This window comes from Eumetopias jubatus, unplaced genomic scaffold, assembly GCF_037043125.1.
Source record: "Eumetopias jubatus isolate StellerSeaLion01/CBP00866 unplaced genomic scaffold, mEumJub1_p1.0 scaffold_6, whole genome shotgun sequence".
Lineage (NCBI taxonomy): Eukaryota > Metazoa > Chordata > Mammalia > Carnivora > Otariidae > Eumetopias > Eumetopias jubatus.
In genome coordinates this window covers 20,057,253-20,076,019 of record NW_028274812.1, presented here as the reverse complement: position 1 = coordinate 20,076,019, position 18,767 = coordinate 20,057,253, and the positions used below count along the sequence as shown (strand labels likewise).

The 18,767-nt window shown below is 36.7% G+C and overlaps 1 protein-coding gene and 1 pseudogene across 3 annotated transcripts in view; one reads left to right on the top strand and one right to left on the bottom strand.

The window, feature by feature from the left end:
• GRM1 (glutamate metabotropic receptor 1) overlaps positions 1 to 18,767 on the top strand; it is a 432,450-nt gene that overhangs the window by 224,490 nt on the left and 189,193 nt on the right. The gene's annotated exons all lie outside the window — the stretch shown is intronic.
• LOC114209320 (fatty acid-binding protein 5 pseudogene) lies at positions 14,436 to 15,401 on the bottom strand (annotated as a pseudogene).

Sequence of the window (18,767 nt, the reverse complement as noted above, 5' to 3'; positions counted from 1 at the left end):
AATTAGAGCATCTAAAATAAGGCAGAAAACTGGAGAATCTTTTGATTTAAATAATGTAATGCATGAACTATATTGTACCTTCTACCTAGTAAACATTTATTCAATAAATATCTATGTGTTTAGCAGAAGTAGCTAATCTTTAAGTACCTCAAATCTTTAAAAACCATTGTTACAAGTCAAAGGAACCCAAGAGGTCTTAGATCAGTTGGTGACAGTTAACCTTCCTTATATTTCAATTACTTATTGGCTATGCAGGTTTTTGGGGATTCAGACCAGTAGTGATAACTTTATTATAAGTTCTAACCAACCAGTTTAGTAGTAGGACTTTTGGATCACGCTCCTTCCTAGGTTAGAGATAGCTTATATTAGCAAATTTTTATTTCTTAACAACTCTTACTAGTTTTGGTTAGTGAGTTCTCATTTATCCATTTTGGGAAATGGAAGCAGAACCAGAAATATAGCCATTAGCCATGCATTCACTAATTGTTCTTCTGTGCTGTAGCCATATCTCTGGGTAGGTATCACCTATCACTGATAATTTAGAGCAGCTAATAATTGCAAATTTGATGACTGTGCCTGTTTTGCCACTTCTATCCCCAATTTGATTTGTTTGTTTTTTCCTAATTGATAGCTGCTGCCTTTATTATGAATTATTAACAGTAAGTTTTGTTGTTTGGTAAAATGATAAATTACTTTTTTGTTCTTAATGTTAATTGCAGTTCCTTGTGTCTCATTCATGCTTTAACATTTCCTAATGGGTACAAGTAAACAAACCACTGAAAACATAAATATAGTTGTGTGGGAAGATAGTTTAAAATAAAGATCACAAATTCATTTATGTTTAGAGGCAGGAATGGTAATATAAATCTGCAAGAGTTAGGTATAAGGCAGTAAGGAAAAGAGGAACTGTGGCCCCATCAAGAAACATTTTTAATGCTTTTCTTTCTGAGCTGTTCAAATAAAACTGATCTCTGCGTGCAGTGGATTGTACAAAGCAAAGCATTAGAAATGAAACTGATGCTTTCTAAAATTCAAGGTTTTTATAAATAAATATCTTGAAGAAATTGATATTCTCTAGCTTTAAAAATATTTGTCTTAGTTATTGTTTGTTTATACTATTACCAAAAATGATGTAAAGATAGAAATAGGTGGTTTTGAAAGCCCAGAGAATATGACCAGATTTTATACAGACTGAGACAACTATAGCAAGATCATAGAAAGTGGTTAAATATTCAAAACCTCCATCTTTCTGTCACAAATGTGTAGTGAGTGCATTCATTTTCCCAGAATACCTACATTTTATAGTCTTGAGATTAATGTTCATATGACAATTAGTCATTATAGTTAGAAGTAAAATATAATTGAAAAACCTATAAGGAACAAAATGCTTTTCTTTTTTTTATTTTTTAAGATTTTATTTATTTATCTGAGAGAGAGAGAATGAGAGACAGAGAGCATGAGAGGGAAGAGGGTCAGAGGGAGAAGCAGACTCCCCGCTGAGCAGGGAGCCCTATGTGGGGCTCGATCCCGGGACTGCAGGATCATGACCTGAGCTGAAGGCAGTCGCCCAACCAACTGAGCCACCCAGGCGCCCACAAAATGCTTTTCTAATAGCTACAAGCCAAATATATAAATCTTACAAGATAGAACCTTCTTCTTCAGCTGTCTGGTATTTATGGTCTTGGTGCCTTCAAAAGATGTGACTTGCAAATATTTATCTTAGCAATATAACAAGATGTAGTGTCCTTCTCAATGAATTGTGTTTTCATAGCTCAACTTTTCTTAATCTCCCAAAGTTCCTACGGTTAGAAACGTTTAGCTTCTGATGTTAACTTTTAATTTTAAACAAGGCTGAATTATGCTTATAATTTTTAAATTCTACAAATATTAGGGTCCACAACAACAAGAACAAATGAATAGGATAGTCTCTTTGTGCTTGGAATCTTATTCCCTAACATTCCAGGAGAAAATTCTGTTATTAGGAAATATACTCTTATCATTGGTGTATGGGCCAATTTGCCCTCAACAGCTCCACAACATAGGGTTTGTACCTGCTGCTCAGGTGACTGTGCCAGAGCAGTTTGCTCTAGCTGAGAGCAGTAGCTTTGTTGACAGATTCTTTGGCTTGGAAAGGCAGTAGAATTCCTAGATAAGGCTTCTATGGAGGGGCAAGCCTCAATAGGAAGCTCACCATCCAGGTGAAGAAGATGACTCTCTGAGATAGCTTCGGAAAGTGGAGCTGATAATCTGTGGGAGTTGGTCTATGGATATACTCCTCAGCAAAGAAGAGATCAAAGGAATAATTAGGCTGAGAAACCAAGGGTTAAATATTGTTTATTAATAGCTATACCTAGAATACATTCCACAGATAGGTCCGTTTACCGTGTTCTGTCACAGCTTGCGTTTTACACCTCTTATTTCTTGATAAATGCAACATCAAAAATGCCAGAACCATATTTTTTCACTTTGTATACTCAATACATGAAACATAATAGGTATTTCATATATGTTATCCTTTGATTAAACTGGACATATTAATAAAGACTCTTGGTTACAAGTTACAGAAACCAGTTTGAACTAACTTAGGTGAAAAAGATGAATTTATAATCAGTAAAGACCACATCTAGGTATCAGAAAACTAGCTAGTATGAGGTATATAAATGTCAACAGGGTATTTTCCCATTGCTACCCCTCTGCAAAATACTTCCCTCTCCCTCCGTGGACCAGCTTCCTCTTCTTCAGCTCTCAGGGTAGAATATATGTTTGTAAATAAGCACCTACATTTACATGATATAAGGTTAGTCTTCCAGTAAGAAGAAATATCTTTCTCAGCCCCAAGTCTAAATTCTCCAAGAAGAGAGTCTCTTTTTTATGGCTTTGGATCAATTGTCCCTTTATACCTGGCAAGGGTCTTAGGCCACCTGGCTGCCTATAGCCCAGTGATTGCATGGATGGGGGAAGCAGGTTTTAGGAAAGGGTCAATGAAACATTTCTAAAGTAGGTGTCCTATTTAGAAGAATCAGTGTTAAAGCAGCTTAAGAAATACATAAATATGTGTATATATTATATATAATTTTGTCTACTACATACATTATATAATACTATGTACTGTATATAATATATGATCAATTATAACATTTTATTATAGAAAATACATTTTATCATATATAATAATATATAATATGCATTCTATATATATATGTATAATGAAATCAGTGTACCTTTTAGAGACTCATCCTGCTCTTAGTAAATCTGTACAAAGAGGAAAAGAACCATATGAGAGATTTCCCTAAGAATCTTTTGTTGGATGCTGGGCCTTAAGAATTGGGAAGGAAACAGATCCTCTGTTCTGGTGAAGCACTAGCTCTCCAGACAAGACCTGTAGCTTAATAAAGATTTCCTTCTTTGCTCCCTCCCTCCCTCCTTCTCTCCCTTTTCCACCCCCTGCTTCTTATAGGGTAACCCATAGCAGTGTGGCTGCTTCCATTTCTAAAAGGACCTGTTGGTGAAAGAATGTAGGCCTCATGAATGAAAAGAGTTACAAAGATATGAGAAAAGCTACGATAGGTAAATTGGATTGGTGATAAATATAATAGAGGGAGGCATATAAAGGATTCAATGTATTTATTTAAATTGTTTTAGATATTGAAGACTTTATATGCACATTTGCTATACTACACAAGTATTTTGGTATCCCTAGAGTTTTCTACATATTTTTGACATATTTAACATTATGTTTGAGCTCTTATATTGTTCTAGACACTGTTCTAAGCATTTTACTCACTATCCCTTTTAATGACATAACTTGTAAGGTAGGTTGTCAGCCTCTTGTAACAGAGAAGGAAACTGAGTCACAGAGGGGTTAAATAACTTGACCAACATCACACGTGTGTGGTGAAGCCAGGACTGAACACACTTGATTCCAGAGCTCACCTTAGTGTGCAGTCCATATAAATTTCACCTACCTTTTCTGTGCAGTTACAGTGGCATGACAAGTTATGTAGCTGATAAAGTTAAGAAACATATTACTGGAAATATTTTAGTAAGTGAGAACTATGACGTTATTATATAAAGGTGAAGAAAGGCATACCATAATTTCCTGTGCTTTTTTTGGCTCTAAGGTGACAGATGGGACTATTTTAGGAAGACAAGTGTCTTCAAGAACTTTGGGGTTTCTAACATTTTAGTTTTTAGTTCAGATGCAGTCATTTGATTAATGAAGTACTAATGTGAGTTTCCTTAATTTTCAGGCTTAAAAACAAGATCACTGGAAGAATATATGATAAGTTTAAGTAGCAACTACAGTAGGCATATATCTCTTTCCAAATAGGACCATTTAAGTATCAGAAAATTGCCTACATTAAAACTGTAAACATATGTTGTGGAACTTCTTTTACCTTCTCACAATAGGGTATCTGAAATATCAAGTCCACACCACCATCCCTTCTTTCTCCCACTCTACTTTTAATTGGCTGATGTCACTAAATCACCACTAAAGTAACTTCCAAATTAGTTTTCCAATACTCTTTGCATAGTGCTTTTCTAACCTCAGAATCCTTTTATGTTTGTCCTTGCATTAATTTTATGTTCAGATGTTCACAAATGGACAGCCCTAGGGAAAGTAGATCATACACTATTCTCCTTTGAACTATTTGCGACCTAATATTCAAATATTAGGAGTGAAGGACAGACTTGCTATATATATCTGGCAGGTCTGAGTTGGGAACTACCTTAGGCCAAAATCAGCAGATGCTCTGTTTTCACAGTTGTTCATAAGCATCACATGAAAGTAAAGACACCTTGTCTGTCTAATCTGGTCTCAGCATTTGATTGGGGTATTTGGATTAGGGCAGAATTTGTGCAGAGTGAGCTTATAAATCAACTCGGATCATATCTCTTATCTATTTTGATCCCTCCCATGGCTTCCCATCTCATTCAAAGCTCATGCCCAAATCCTCCATGACCTGGTCTCCTCTGACTATATCTTTTAACCCTGATTCCAGTCACTCTTTTCTTGATTTTGCCCAGCACATTCCTACTGGGGCACCTTTGCATTTATAGTTGCCTCTCTCTGAAACGCTTTTCCTCAGACATTCCCAAGGCTCACACCTTCTCCTTTATGTCCTAACTCAGATGCAGCTCAGTAAAACTTTCCCTAACTACCCTCATAGAAATGTCGCCCCCTATCCCTGATACTTCTTTCTTTTCTTTCCTAAGAAGTTATATTTGCCTTACTTTTGATATATTTTACTTGCTTTTCTTACTGATTATTTTGTCTTGTGAATTTAGATATTTTTATCTGTTTTACTCAACTGGTATATCCTGAGAGTCTAGAATAGTGCCTCAGTCAAAAAATGGTTGAATAAATGAACAAGAACAGACTATATATACAAAACATAGAGATAATAAAGGAGAGTTTGATTAACTCTACAATGGTATTAGAAAATATTTGGGAAGACTTCCTGGAGGAGGCAACATCAAAACTGGGCTTTTAAGCATTAACAGGATTTTTCCAGGAGGGCAGTTTGAAAAAGGGCATTCCACACAGTTAAAACAACATGTGTGGGGCGCCTGGGTGGCTCAGATGGTTAAGCGTCTGCCTTCAGCTCAGGTCATGATCCCAGGGTCCTGGGATCGAGTCCCGCATCGGGCTCCCTGCTCCTTGGGAGCCTGCTTCTCCCTCTGCCTCTCTCTCTCTCTGTCTCTCATTAATAAATAAATAAAATCTTTAAAAAAAAAACAACAACATGTGTAATGGCACAGATATAAGACCACATATAATGTGTTTGGAAAACTCCAAGCTTTAAAATATTGATGAATATTAATATGTATTAAAATAAAGATATTATAATTTATTCTTTAAATAATAGAAAGCCCATGAGGAGTTTCAAGCATGAATGTTAGAGAATCATGCTTTGCTTTGGCAGCAATGGAAAACATGGATTTGAGGAAACTGAGGCTTGACTTAAGAACACAAGTTAAAAGCCTTAGCTATAATGCAAGCTAAGAAGATGAGAGACTGTACTATAGGGTGTGTGTGGAGGGGTGGTAACAAAAAGAATTAACAGGAATAAATGATTGAGGGTGTGTGTGTGTGTGTGTGTGTGTGTGTGTGTGTGTGTGTTTGGGGAGGAGATTTAGAGGAATGGAGGAGCTGAATTTATAATGTTGATGAAAAATAGTGTTGTTCAGCTGAATTATCCAGTCTATCTCTTATTTGTTGACACTGATGGATTTCTTAGGATAATTTCTGAGCTGTTCACCTTCATTTGATAGAACTTGAGAGTTCCAGAACTCTGGTTTATTGCTAATGGGATGCAACTAATAGGATAATAGACCTTTCTTTCTTAAAATCAATGGAAATATCAGCAAAGCAGCCTAAGCTATATTTTCTCTCAACATGCATAATCTTAAAACTTTCTGTAAGATCTCAAGACTCCTGAACTTTGTTTTGAAGTTAATACAAAACTATTGATTTTGATTCACTCAAATAAAATAAAAACTATTTTCTGACAAATCTGCATAAAATTATTATGCATATGAAATATATCAGTGTTTGCTATTTCCAGCTCAGTATGCATTATTTAATAGAAAGAGGATAAACTTTAAGTCACAGTGACCTGATCTGAATATCATACCTGCAAGATGACCTTTGGCAAAATTACCAGATCACCATGAATCTTACTTTTCTCATTAGTAAAATAAAAATAATACCTACATCATAGGATAGTTTTGAAGTTTAAATGAGCCAATTAGAATAACAAAAATTGATTCCAGCTAACGAGCAAAAAGGATTTATCAGAGGGAAGTCAGGACTTAAAATATTGACAAGAAGCTAAAGAATGGGCAACAATTGGTAGAAACTAAAGCAACAGGAACCACAGAAATGGTTTCCCAACCTACACAGGTCTGGATGCCACCACTAGAAAGGGTGTGTGCCAACTATTTACATTTTTCATCCTTGTATCACCTGCTCAAGACTCTAAGTCTCAGGAAGGAGTGTCCTGTTGGCTGATTTGGCTTCTCTCAGCTTCCATACCAGGAAGCTGATCTAGGAATTTCTATCTCAAGACCTCAAAAGGAAATTTGGATGCTGGGAAAAGCAGAATGAATTATTGCTAGCCAAAAATATTAAACTGATGACTTTGGAACTGTTTTGACCATAATCCACAGCAAAAAAAAAAAAAAAAAAAATTTTACATCATGACCTGGGCTTCACAGATAGATATATATGTGTGTATTTATATATAACTGAGTTAAAAGTTTCTCTAAACTAAACTTTTTCTTAGCATATGTGTTGTACTCAGTTTCATTTTATTTTATTCTATTTCACTTTTTAAAAGCCTGGTTCATGGGCCATCACGTTGATTTCATGACTTATGAATGGGTTCCAATACACAGGCTGAAAGCATTTTATTACACTATATATAATATCAGCAAATTGTAGGCACTTTGTAAATGTCAAGTTCTCTTGTACCACTTTCCCCCTTCATTCTCCCTCCCACTTTCCCATCAAATAAAATTGCAGACAGTGGCTAAATACCCAAGACACCTGAAGTCTCTTTCACTTTACTGACCTAGAGACATAGTGTTAATCATAGTTTCCTAAACAATGAAGTTTATTAAAAAATTAGGATGTTTAAGAGAAACATTATAAAGAAAAACAGTACTAAAGCAGTAGTAAAATGAAGAGAATAAGGTGTGATTGAAGCCTTAGGATTTCCTTTCTGAAATAGCATAGAATAATTTTCTGTTCCACACATACAGCTTCTGTTGCTGCTCTCTGGTATAAGACTTGGAAGATTAAGCACACCTTTTCTCAATTTTCTCTGTACTGAAAGAGCTATTTGGCCTTTTTTCAGTACAAAAATATATTTTGATCTAAAATATTGGGTTTGTTGTTTGGATTGTTTAATGGCATGAATTAGTAAAATAATGGATTCAATTCTTTATTTCATTTGTGTGTGTGTGTGTGTGTGTGTGTGTGTGTGTGTGTGGTCATTTAGCCACCAAAGCATTAGGCTCATGATACGTTTGGCCAAAAGGACTTGAATCTGTTCATATGCTTCAAACACAAGAAAAATCATAGGTTTAAAGTGTTATGAATTGCTTTTTGGTCACTATATATTATTTAAACCATGTCAAAAAAGCTTCCACCATGCATCCACACTAACATGCCTCAGCTGGTTGTCACTTCTCAGCAATCTTTTGTTTATTGTTTATTGATTCCCTATTCCATTTCCAAGGAGAACTGTGGCAATTCCCCCTAGATGCAAGCCTTCAGCGCTCAATCTATCCTTGTCAAACCCTGAGTAATTTCTCTAATTTGTGTTTGAGGTGTACCTAGCTGAAACTCCTCTGTTTTTCTGTCTTCAAAGAACTCTGTGTCTCTCCACCAGTGACACCTCTGATTTTAAGATATATTGTTTCTCAATCTCATTTCTTCTTGCCTCTTTTGGAACCTAAGCCCCTATGTTTGTTCCCTCTCATTTGCATCTTCAAATTGTCCTTCTCCACCAGAAGTGTCTTCTCTTCTTATAAACATTCTTGGATACTGTAACAAACTACCCGAAACATCTTTGCTCAACTTTCCAATTCTCATAAGCTGTCATACTGTAACTCTCCTTTCCTTCAAATGCTGCATTTCTTGAAAATATACTCTTGTTGCTTCCACTTCTTTATATTTGTTATTTCCTGTGTCTCTAACCAAGCTTTCACCCCACCAGTCTACTAAAACTGTTCTGAGTCTTCATGATAAGACTCTGCAGGAGGTGTTTTTTTTCAGTTGGTTTCCCTTACAAAGCTCTATTCTAGTTCCTTGACTCCTTCCCAGTTCTTTGTCCCCAAGCTGTACCCTGAGGAATAAGCATTTTCTAGAGCCCTCTCCTGACATCTCTTGGGATGGCAGCTGGGGAGAGGATTGTGGACCCTATGGCTTTAGGTTTGGGGTCTGCCACTATGAGCTGTGCCATCTTGCCCAATTTACTTACCTTTTTCAACCCTGTAAGATGGAAATAATAACACCTATATCCAAGGGTTTCTCGAGTATTAGATGAGACAATGTCAGTAAAGTGCTTAGGGAGTTTTTGCAGGTAGTAAATGTCAGCTATCATTTTCCCCCCAAGAAAATAGAAACCCTTCTGTTGGGGATGGGGGAACACTTTGCCAGCTTCCCAGAGAGAGAGGTCCTCCATGATACCACTCTAGACCTCTTTCTGGCCCTTCACTCTCTCTTCCCCTGGTGTGTCAGGGGAAAGGGCCTGGCATTTGGTTTAACCCCTTCCTCTTCTTTCCTCTCTGCTTTCCTCTTTTACACCCAAAATTTTGTAGGGCAATTTGCAGTGGCTAAGTCTATAATATGCTAAGATTCCATGTTAGGAAGTCTGTTGTTGCTATATCCCTAAGCCATGACCTTCAATATTTTTATACTCGTCTGCCATCTCCTTTATCAATTTCAGTTGATCCAGAGGTTGGCCAGAGAAAAGAGAGTGCCAACTCATTGGGCACCCTCAAACCTCAATACGTATTGTTTCTTTTTGTCTATTATATTTGATTCTAAATTCCAACCTTTCCCTGCTGTAATCCATCCTACATACTACTGCCTATAATCTTCCTAATAAAAAGCTCTTATGGTGTCCTCTCTTTTGCAACAAATACAATTGCTCCATTATTTATAAACTTGTGTGTGGGTTTCCCTGAAACATTCATGGTCCTCCACAGCATGGTCTGATTCTCCCACTGCTGCTTTTGTGTTACTTAGTGCTCCATATGAACTAGACTTTTCCCTGAACAGCACATAAGTTTCTGCCTCTGTGCCTTGGCTTATGCTGTTTCTTTGACCTACAATAGTGTCTGATCTTCCTTTATTTTTTTAAATTCTGGTAATATTCTGAGATCACCTCCAGTGTCATCTTTTTAGTAAAGACTTTCTTGATCCCCCAGTCTGGTACAATTTATTCCTTCTTTTATATGTATTTTTCAACTCTCTTATGGCATATTCTCCTAATTTTAAAATTTATAATGAGGCTATCTTATTTTCCCCTGTATAATAAGATCATAACCTGTTTAAGGGCAGAAGCTACAGCCTCTGCTTTTTAAACTCTGTAGTTTCTATTGAGCATTAAGCATGTAATCTTAAGGGATCCTGTAGTTAGTAAGTGCTCAATAAATATTTTGTGATTTAAATTGAAATTAATCTATAATACAGGATGCCCATTGGACACATTTTCTACCCGTTTGTTCTTTTGTTAAAATAAGGTTTTTTTTCCAAGAAGATAACTGTGATTTTAGCTGCAGTAATAAGCCATTTCTTAACTGAAGGGCACAGTGGTTACAGTTGTCTGTGTAATTTTCTTGAAGTTTCCAGGCTGAAAAAGTTCATTAAGGTCTTAAAACTTAGAGTCAAATTAAAGGCAAAGGTAGCATTGGAATGCTGGTTTGACAGCAGGTGGATACTATAGCAGCAGTGAGATTCATGCAAAATTTTCATTGAAAATGAGTCCCTAAACACTCAAAGGATGCCCTCACTGCTTATTTTCTTTAATTCATTCCATAAAATATTTTTCATGGAACAATAGGCACAAGGCATTGAGCTAGGCATACTAGATATTCAACACCTAATTTAGAAAGGCCATAATATCAGAGATGTGCAGCCTGTTACACTTGAGAAAGCTTTTCGTGGAACTTTGCTTTCTCCATCATAAATGTATTATTTCTGTTTTCTGTCACACTTTCCTTCTTTCCCTTATCTCAGTTCCCTTCTTCCCTTTTGTTTATAAGTCCTTTTCTTTTTTTTAAGATTTATTTATTTATTTGAGAGAGAGAGAGAGACAGAGACAGAAAGAATGGGGGGAGGGGCAAAGGGAGAGAATCTTCAAGCAGACTCCTGCTGAGCAGGGAGCCATACATGGGGCTCTGTCTCACAACCCAGGAGATCATGACCTGAGCTGAAACCAAGAGTAGGACACTTAATTGACTGAGGCACCCAGGGGCCCCTGTTTATAAGTCCTTTTAAAAAATATCCTGCACTCTTTTCTTCCTACAAATTTTATTTTATTCTTGACTTAGCTACCTGTGGGTTTGTTCCACCAGATTCACTTCAGAGAGGTCACTGGAACCAAAGAGTCTACAAATAGACCTCACTACACGCAAGGCAGGAGTAAAATCCATGAGAGAAGGTGTCATACCTCCCACATTTGGTATTATAGCCCAACATCATATTCTGCATTGAAATAGTAGATATAGTTACTGAATGAATAAATTAACAATAATTCTAATACACGAAGGAGGCCTCCATCACATCTAGGATAATAAAGGCTTCTTGCTGTAGCCTGGCTGTACCCTGAGAACTCATGAAGATTTTTCTGTCCAAGCTCTCACCAACTATCTGCCCAGCAAAGTTGTGCTGATCTCATTACCCAGGAGCCGAGAACTCAGGGCCCCACTCCTCAGTGAGCCCTCAGAGAAAAGCAGTCAGTCACTCCTGTCTTCCTGGTCTCCAGCCGCACTCTGTGCTCACCTGACCTGTTACTGAGCGTCTCTATCTCTGGCACATGACCCCGTTTGGAGTCTCCAAACCCAGCAGATCCCTGCGGTGCGCTCCCGCGCCATTCCTCCCGGGAGAGGAAGGGGAGTCTCCCGGATCTGCCACTTGTTTGCTCCCTGCTGGATGAGTGGTGGCCCGACTGTGCCGCCGATCATGGTTTATGGCAACCCCGAGCTGAAAGCCCACTCCTTGGCTCCATCTCTGCAGCTGGCTTCCCTGCTCCAATACCTGGGAGCTCTGCCGTACTCAGGCACCCCTGGTCTTTCTGTGACCCCAAGGGTCCTGAGACCACACTGTCCCAGCGAGGGTTCTACCCCCCACTTAGCTACTGGAGTGACATCCCTCAGTGGAGCAGACTTCTAAAAGTTCCAGTTTTTGTTCCGCTGCTCTGTCACTTGCTGGTAGCCAGCTGAAGAGAGGCTCCCTCCCCCCGTGGTCTATCTTCCTGAATATCACCTCGAATTCACTTCTCCACACGTCCTACCTTCCAGAAAGTGGTTGCTTTTCTGTTCAGAGAGTTGCTGCTATTCTTTTCTTTGATCTCCTGTTGAGCTTGTAGGTGTTCAGAATGGTTTGATCCCTATCTAGCTGAATTCCTGGGACCAGACGAAATTTAGGTCTCCTACTCTGCTGCCATCTTGCTCCTCTGCAAGTGTTTTTTTAAGTAGTCATAGAACTTCTCCTCCATATGCATTTGACAACTTACCACGTCTTAGGAAATATCAGAGCAGAAGTATTGGTAGTGGTACATGGCATCCCATTAGGTGTATTTCCAGCAAGTAAATGTTGCTCCCCTCCATACCCTTTTTATGCTGTCCTATTTTTTTTTCCTATTATGCAGTAGCACTATTTGAATTTATCTTATTCATGTAGATAATTATTATCTGCTTCCAGCACTAACATGTAAGTTCTGTTAGTCTAGCTTGTTCACCTCTGTATTCCCTAGTACCTAGGGCATTACCTGGCATGGAGTAAGACTCTGTAAATATTTGTTGAATAATAAATTGAAGAAAATAGATGGAGTTTGGAATACTGTCTTCAGTACATGTTGTGGAGTGTACTCTATCTCTTCAGACAATCAGAGAACCAGAGAGAGGTGATAAGAGAAAAGCTCTAACTCAACAGAACCATGCTGGAGAATCTGTGCATGCTGGTTCACAGTCCAGCTGGATGCTTGATGAGACATTCTTAGCAATCCATGGGACCAAGCCATACATCTTGTCCATTAACAAAACTGAGCCTGGATAGAGCTCTTATTTTTGAAAATAGCATCTAATTAGAAAATAAGTTTAGAAAATTTCTTGACATCCTTGATAGGATAAACAAGACATGGTCTTCATGAAACAAGGATAGACAGCCAAAAGATGAGAACATGAGGCAGACAGAGATTGAGTAAGGAAGGACTAAAAAAAATGGAATAGCAAAAGTAGATTAAAATCTGTGCTAAAGAATTAAATTGATACTGTGGATAATTAAATGATGATGCATATGCTGAAGATATGGATGTGTAACACGTACTGAGCACTGTATGTTTCAGAATATGTGCTAAGCCCTATGCATATGCCATTGGCTCCCCATCTTCCTAATCATAGCTGCACACTAGGATTAACTAAAGAAAAATTTTGAAATATTAGCACTTTACCCCACACCCATATTCTGATTTAATTGGACTAGTGTGGGACTTGGGCAGTTCCACATCACTGCACAACTCCAGCCGTCACTACCAGCAGAGAATAGAATGTCTCATGAATTGTGCAATGTCATAGCCCTAAGCCTAGCCATCTTTGTTATTATTATTACTATTAAATTTCACAAGTGATTCAAATAAGCCAGTATTGAAAACTATCGGCATATGTGATTTCATTTAATCTCATTTTGGGGGGATAGGCTTAAGATGGTCTCCCAAAATACAGAGAGAAAAGCAAATAAGTAAAAGTAATGAGAAAACAATCTATAGATATGGGAAAAAATAGGAAAGAAATGCAAACTAAGAATTATAGACATTCTAATGAGAGGGGCCAGGACTGTTAGAACAGAAGTAATTATTTACAGCATAATTGAAAAAGGTCTTCAGTTACAAAGAAAGGACTTATTTAAGGGCATGCCATACTTAAGATAAAATTAATAAAAAAAGAGGCATTTAGACACATCCTTGTAATATTTATGAACTTCAAAAGTATAAAATATTCTTATGAATCAACAAGCCAGGATCAGAAAAGAAAACAGAAACAAACAAACAAACAAAAAAATGGCCACAAAGCTAAAAACTTGGGCTAGCTTCAAATTTTTATGATAGAAGAAAATTTTAAAATGTTCATAGAATTTTGAGGAAAATAGTATGTTATCTGTGACCAGCCAAGATGTTGCCCTCAGGTGAAGGCAAGAGATAAACATTTTCATTTAAGATCATAAGAACCTGAAAAATTATGCAAATATATTCTCCATCTGACTAGATTTTATAGTCATTAGATTTTTATCTCACAGCATAAACCAAATACATTTTAGATAGATTAAACCATATGTGGTGTGCCTGTATCTATTTATTATTTACATTATATGTATTATATTAACAGTATACTGAAAGATAATATAAATAAATATTTCAAGGTAATGGCATGAATCAAAAGGAAAGTATTTATAGAACTGGCTCTTTAAACATCTTTTGCCTACAGAAATCATGATAGACCAAATTTTATGTTTTTATGTTTTATTTTTTTAGCACAAACACATTTATTTACTAACTAAAGGGATGATTGTTATTAAATCAATACTTTGAAATAGTTGCATGTAAAATGTTTGTGTTAAAGGTAATTGAATACAGTAATAAAAAAAACAATATGGAGATTTGCTCTTCAAATTGAGCTTGTCCATCCTCACAGCTAATTCCTGTCTAAAATGATGATGGAATTTTTACTCTACTTTTTTCAAAGACCCAAGTACAGGTGACATTGTTCATGATGCATTCCACCACTAATTTCCTATCTTCCAATTTTTTTGTTACTGTGTTTTCCTTCCCATCCCTTTCCTGATGTTGAACTAATGTGCTATTTGTGAAGTTGTAGACAGTTTGAGTTTTTCTGCCATCTGCTGTAGTTTCTTCAAACTTCTCTCCCAGATTACATGAAAACTGTGTTGTTTTCAAAGTGTTTTCAGTTTTTTTGGTGAGGCTTTTCCCATCAGAAGAGATGGATACAGGCTCGGCCACCATTATGAGCAACATAGTAACTATCTGGACCAGGAAGTTCATGACTAACCGACTACTTCAGCGGAAAGAGATGGTCATTGATGTTCTTCACCCTGGAAAGGAAACAGTACCTAAGACAGAAATTCGGGAAAAACTAGCCAAAATGTACAAGACCACACCAGATGTCATATTTGGTTGGGATTCAGAACCCATTTTGGTGGTGGCAAGACAACTGGCTTTGGCATGATTTATGATTCCTTGGATTATGCAAAGAAAAATGAACCCAAACACAGACTTGCAAGACCTGGCCTGTATGAGAAGAAAAAGACATCAAGAAAACAGTGAAAGGAATGAAAGAACAGAATGAAGAAAGTCAGGGGGACTGCAAAAACCAATGTTGGTGCTGGCAAAAAATGAGCTGGAGATTGGACAACAGAAAGAGTAAAGATGCTGCAGTGGCTTTATCTGTGGTGGTTGTGCAGATTTTTCATGAGAGGATTAATAAACTAAGAATGTTAAAAAAAAAAAGAAGAAGAGATGGATACAATCTGGTTTGGCCATTGCACCTACTTTTCACAGAGCCATTCCTATTCCTACTTCCTTCATGTATTCGTCAGAGCCTTTGTTCTTCACTAAGCGCCATCTTCCTACCTGCTGCTGAATGGTGACCATGGTGGGTGTGGGTGGGGTGATGGGCCAAATTTTAAAGAAAACAATAAACTAGGAATATATTCTCAACATATATAAGAGACTCTGTATATGTATACATACATATATACACAAACATATATGTATATGGGTATATACACACACACACTGTAATGTAACAAATATGAAACAGATATGAAACAGATAAGGGCAAATGACATAAACAGATAATTACCAAATAGACGTTATTTTTTGAGTGAATGTGTAAGCAAAAGTTTTATTTACTTTTTTCCAGATTTGGTGAGATATAACTCAATATATATCATTGTATAAATTTAAGGTGTACAGCATGTTGATTTGATACACTAATGTATTGTGAAATGATTACAACAGTATGGTTAGTTAATACCTCTGTCACCTCACATAATTACCATTTCTTTCTTTCATGTAAATAATACAATATTAAGTATAATCACTGTGCTGTATGCTAGAGTCCCAGAACATATTCATCTTATAACTGAAAGTTTGTACCCTTTAACCAACATCTCCCCATTTCCCCACACTGAAGCCCCTGGAAACTACTCTTCTACTTTCTGTTTCTATGAGTTTGGCTTTTTTTTTTTTTTTTTTAAGATTCCACGTATAAATGAGATCGTACAGTACTTGTCTTTCTCTGTCTGGCTTATTTTACTTAGCTAATGTCCTCAAGGTCCAAATATGCTTTTGCAAATATATTTCCTTTTTATGGCTGAATAATATTCCATTGTATATATACATGGAATCTTCCTTATTCATCCATGGTCAGATACTTAGGTTGTTTCTACATCTTGGCTATTGTGAATAATGCTGCAATGAACATGAAAGCGCAGATAATCTCTTTGAGGTACTGATATCATTTCCTTTGGATATATACACAGAACTTAGATTGCTGAATCATATGGTAGTTCTTTCTTTAATTTTTCTGAGGAAACATCATTTTGTTTTATGTAGTGGCCGTACCAATTTACATACCGCAAATAGTGTACAAGTGTTCCCTTTTCTTCCCATTCACTAATACTTGTTGTTTCTTGTCTTTTGATAACAGTCATCCTAACAAGTGTGAGGTAATTCCCACTGTGGTTTTGATTTGCATTTCCCTGACGATTAGTGATGTTGAGCATTTTTTCATGTACCCATTGGCCATTTGTATGTCTTGGAAAAGTTGACTATTTGGCTTCTCTGCCTTTTGTTTAATTGGACTGTTTGTTTTTTTGCCTTTGAGTTATATGAGTTTCTTACATATTTTGGAAACTAATGCCTTATCACATATGATTTCCAAGTATTTTTTTCCTATTTCGTATGTTGCCTTTTCATTTGGTGATTGTTTCTTTTGCTGTACAGAAGCCTTTAGTTTGACATCATTCTACTTGTTGATTTTTGCTTTTGTTGCATGTGCCTTTGGTATCATAACCAAAAACCATTGCCAAGACTGAGAGAGAAGTGGGCCTTTTTGACAGCATCCTGCACAGCTGGGGAAGCTGGGTACTCAGTCACATGCTCTTACTTTCCCCTTGTGGGAGAAACCATGTACTGAGAAGATCTCTCTTGGTCCTGTGCTGTACCACCTTGGAAGAGGGCTCATGCAGATGAAGTCTGGCTGTTCCTCTTACCCTGTCCAGTGCATACCAACTTGGTTTATTTTCTCTCTCTCTCTCTCTCTCTCTTTTTTTTTCCCACGTGTGTGTGTGATCAGTGTGCTAGAACTTCGCTAGAAACCTGAACTTCCACAAAGACTGTCTTATCCATGGGTGATTGTCTAAGACAGTTTTATTTGGGGGCTTCTGGACCACAGCTGAGAGAATCTGGAGCTGGTTCATGGGCCCTTTCCAGGATCCACAGCCAGTACCGAGGTCTGTCTGCCTGTTACCTGATGCATAATTTGCAAGGCTCTCCCTGGGTCCCTTGGCATAGAGTGCTAGATTCCACAAAGACACTTTTTTCCATGAATGGATGCCAAATTTTTGTTGTTGGTGGGGTTGGGGGGAGGGGGTGTGTGTGTGTGTGACACAAACCTGGTACATTTTTCAGCCATGTTGCTGATATTCTCTCCATATACATATGTGTATATGTATATAATTTAATTAATAACAAAGGCAAACTAAAGAAATTATCTGATGCATTGTTTTCCCTATAAAATTACAAAGGATTTAAACAAATAATCACATGATATTTCTCCATGCTGGAGACTGTGAGTAGGTGAACATTCTGAGAGACTGCTGAATGTGTGAATGGCTGTAACATTCTGGAAAGCAAACTAGCAATATGTATTAAGAGTGTTTAAAAGGTTTATTTCTTTAATTCTCCTTCTTAACTCTGATCTTAGAAAACATTCAAGGATACTGATCAAGATGTAAAAAAAAGGATGCTCACTTCAGTATTATTTGCAGTAGGAAAAAAATGTCAGAAACAGCAATAATGTCTAGCTACTGGGGAGTAAGGATTATTTCTGTTATAGACAAAAATATTTAAAAACTTTTCATAATGTGGGGACATTTTTATAAAATAATCATAAATAAAACACTGAATATGAAATTATTAGTATGTTTTGAGTTTTGTAAGAAAAAATACGTATGTGAAATAAAATTGGAAAGAATTAACCGAAGATAATCCTATTATTGTTTAGATGGTGGGATTATAGGTAACTCATTTAATCTCCTCTACAGCTTTATATATAACATTTTATATACATGATAAAATTACAGAATAGTGGGGAAGGATTATTCAGTAAACAGTGTGCTAAAAGATAGCAATGTAGAAAGACTCCAAATTAGATCCTTATCTTACCTTGCATACAAGCATAAATTTATTTATTGCTTTAACACAGTATTTTCTATGTCTGTCTGTATGCCAGCACCGTAACATTTTGCAAGTTGATTTCTTTTGTATCTCAATGACTAAAATCTCTACATTATTTTAGGGACAAAAATAACAAGATGGCTAGGCTAGTTTAATCTATTTTCACAAAAACCGAGTACACAGTTGTAGAACTATCAAGCCTTTCATTTATACTTGTATCTTTAATTTTCTCTTGAGGAAAAAAACAGAAGTAGGCTAATGCATGAGTTCTTAGCCTTTTGCTGTAATGCCATTACAAATCAACTTGAAAGAATGTGTGCAGTTCTTATCCTGTAGGGAATATTCGGCAATTATATTACTTCAGAATTCTGGTTTTTTATAGAATGTGTACTCACTAGAGAGTTAAGTAATGTTAAATAAATTAGCATCTTAATGAAAACTGTATATTAATACCGTTCCTGTTCCTAAGTGGTAATTTAATTCCAGTAAATCACAGAATTCAATTTTTTGCTAAATAAATATCATTGTCTTGAAAAATACAACGCTACAACTAAG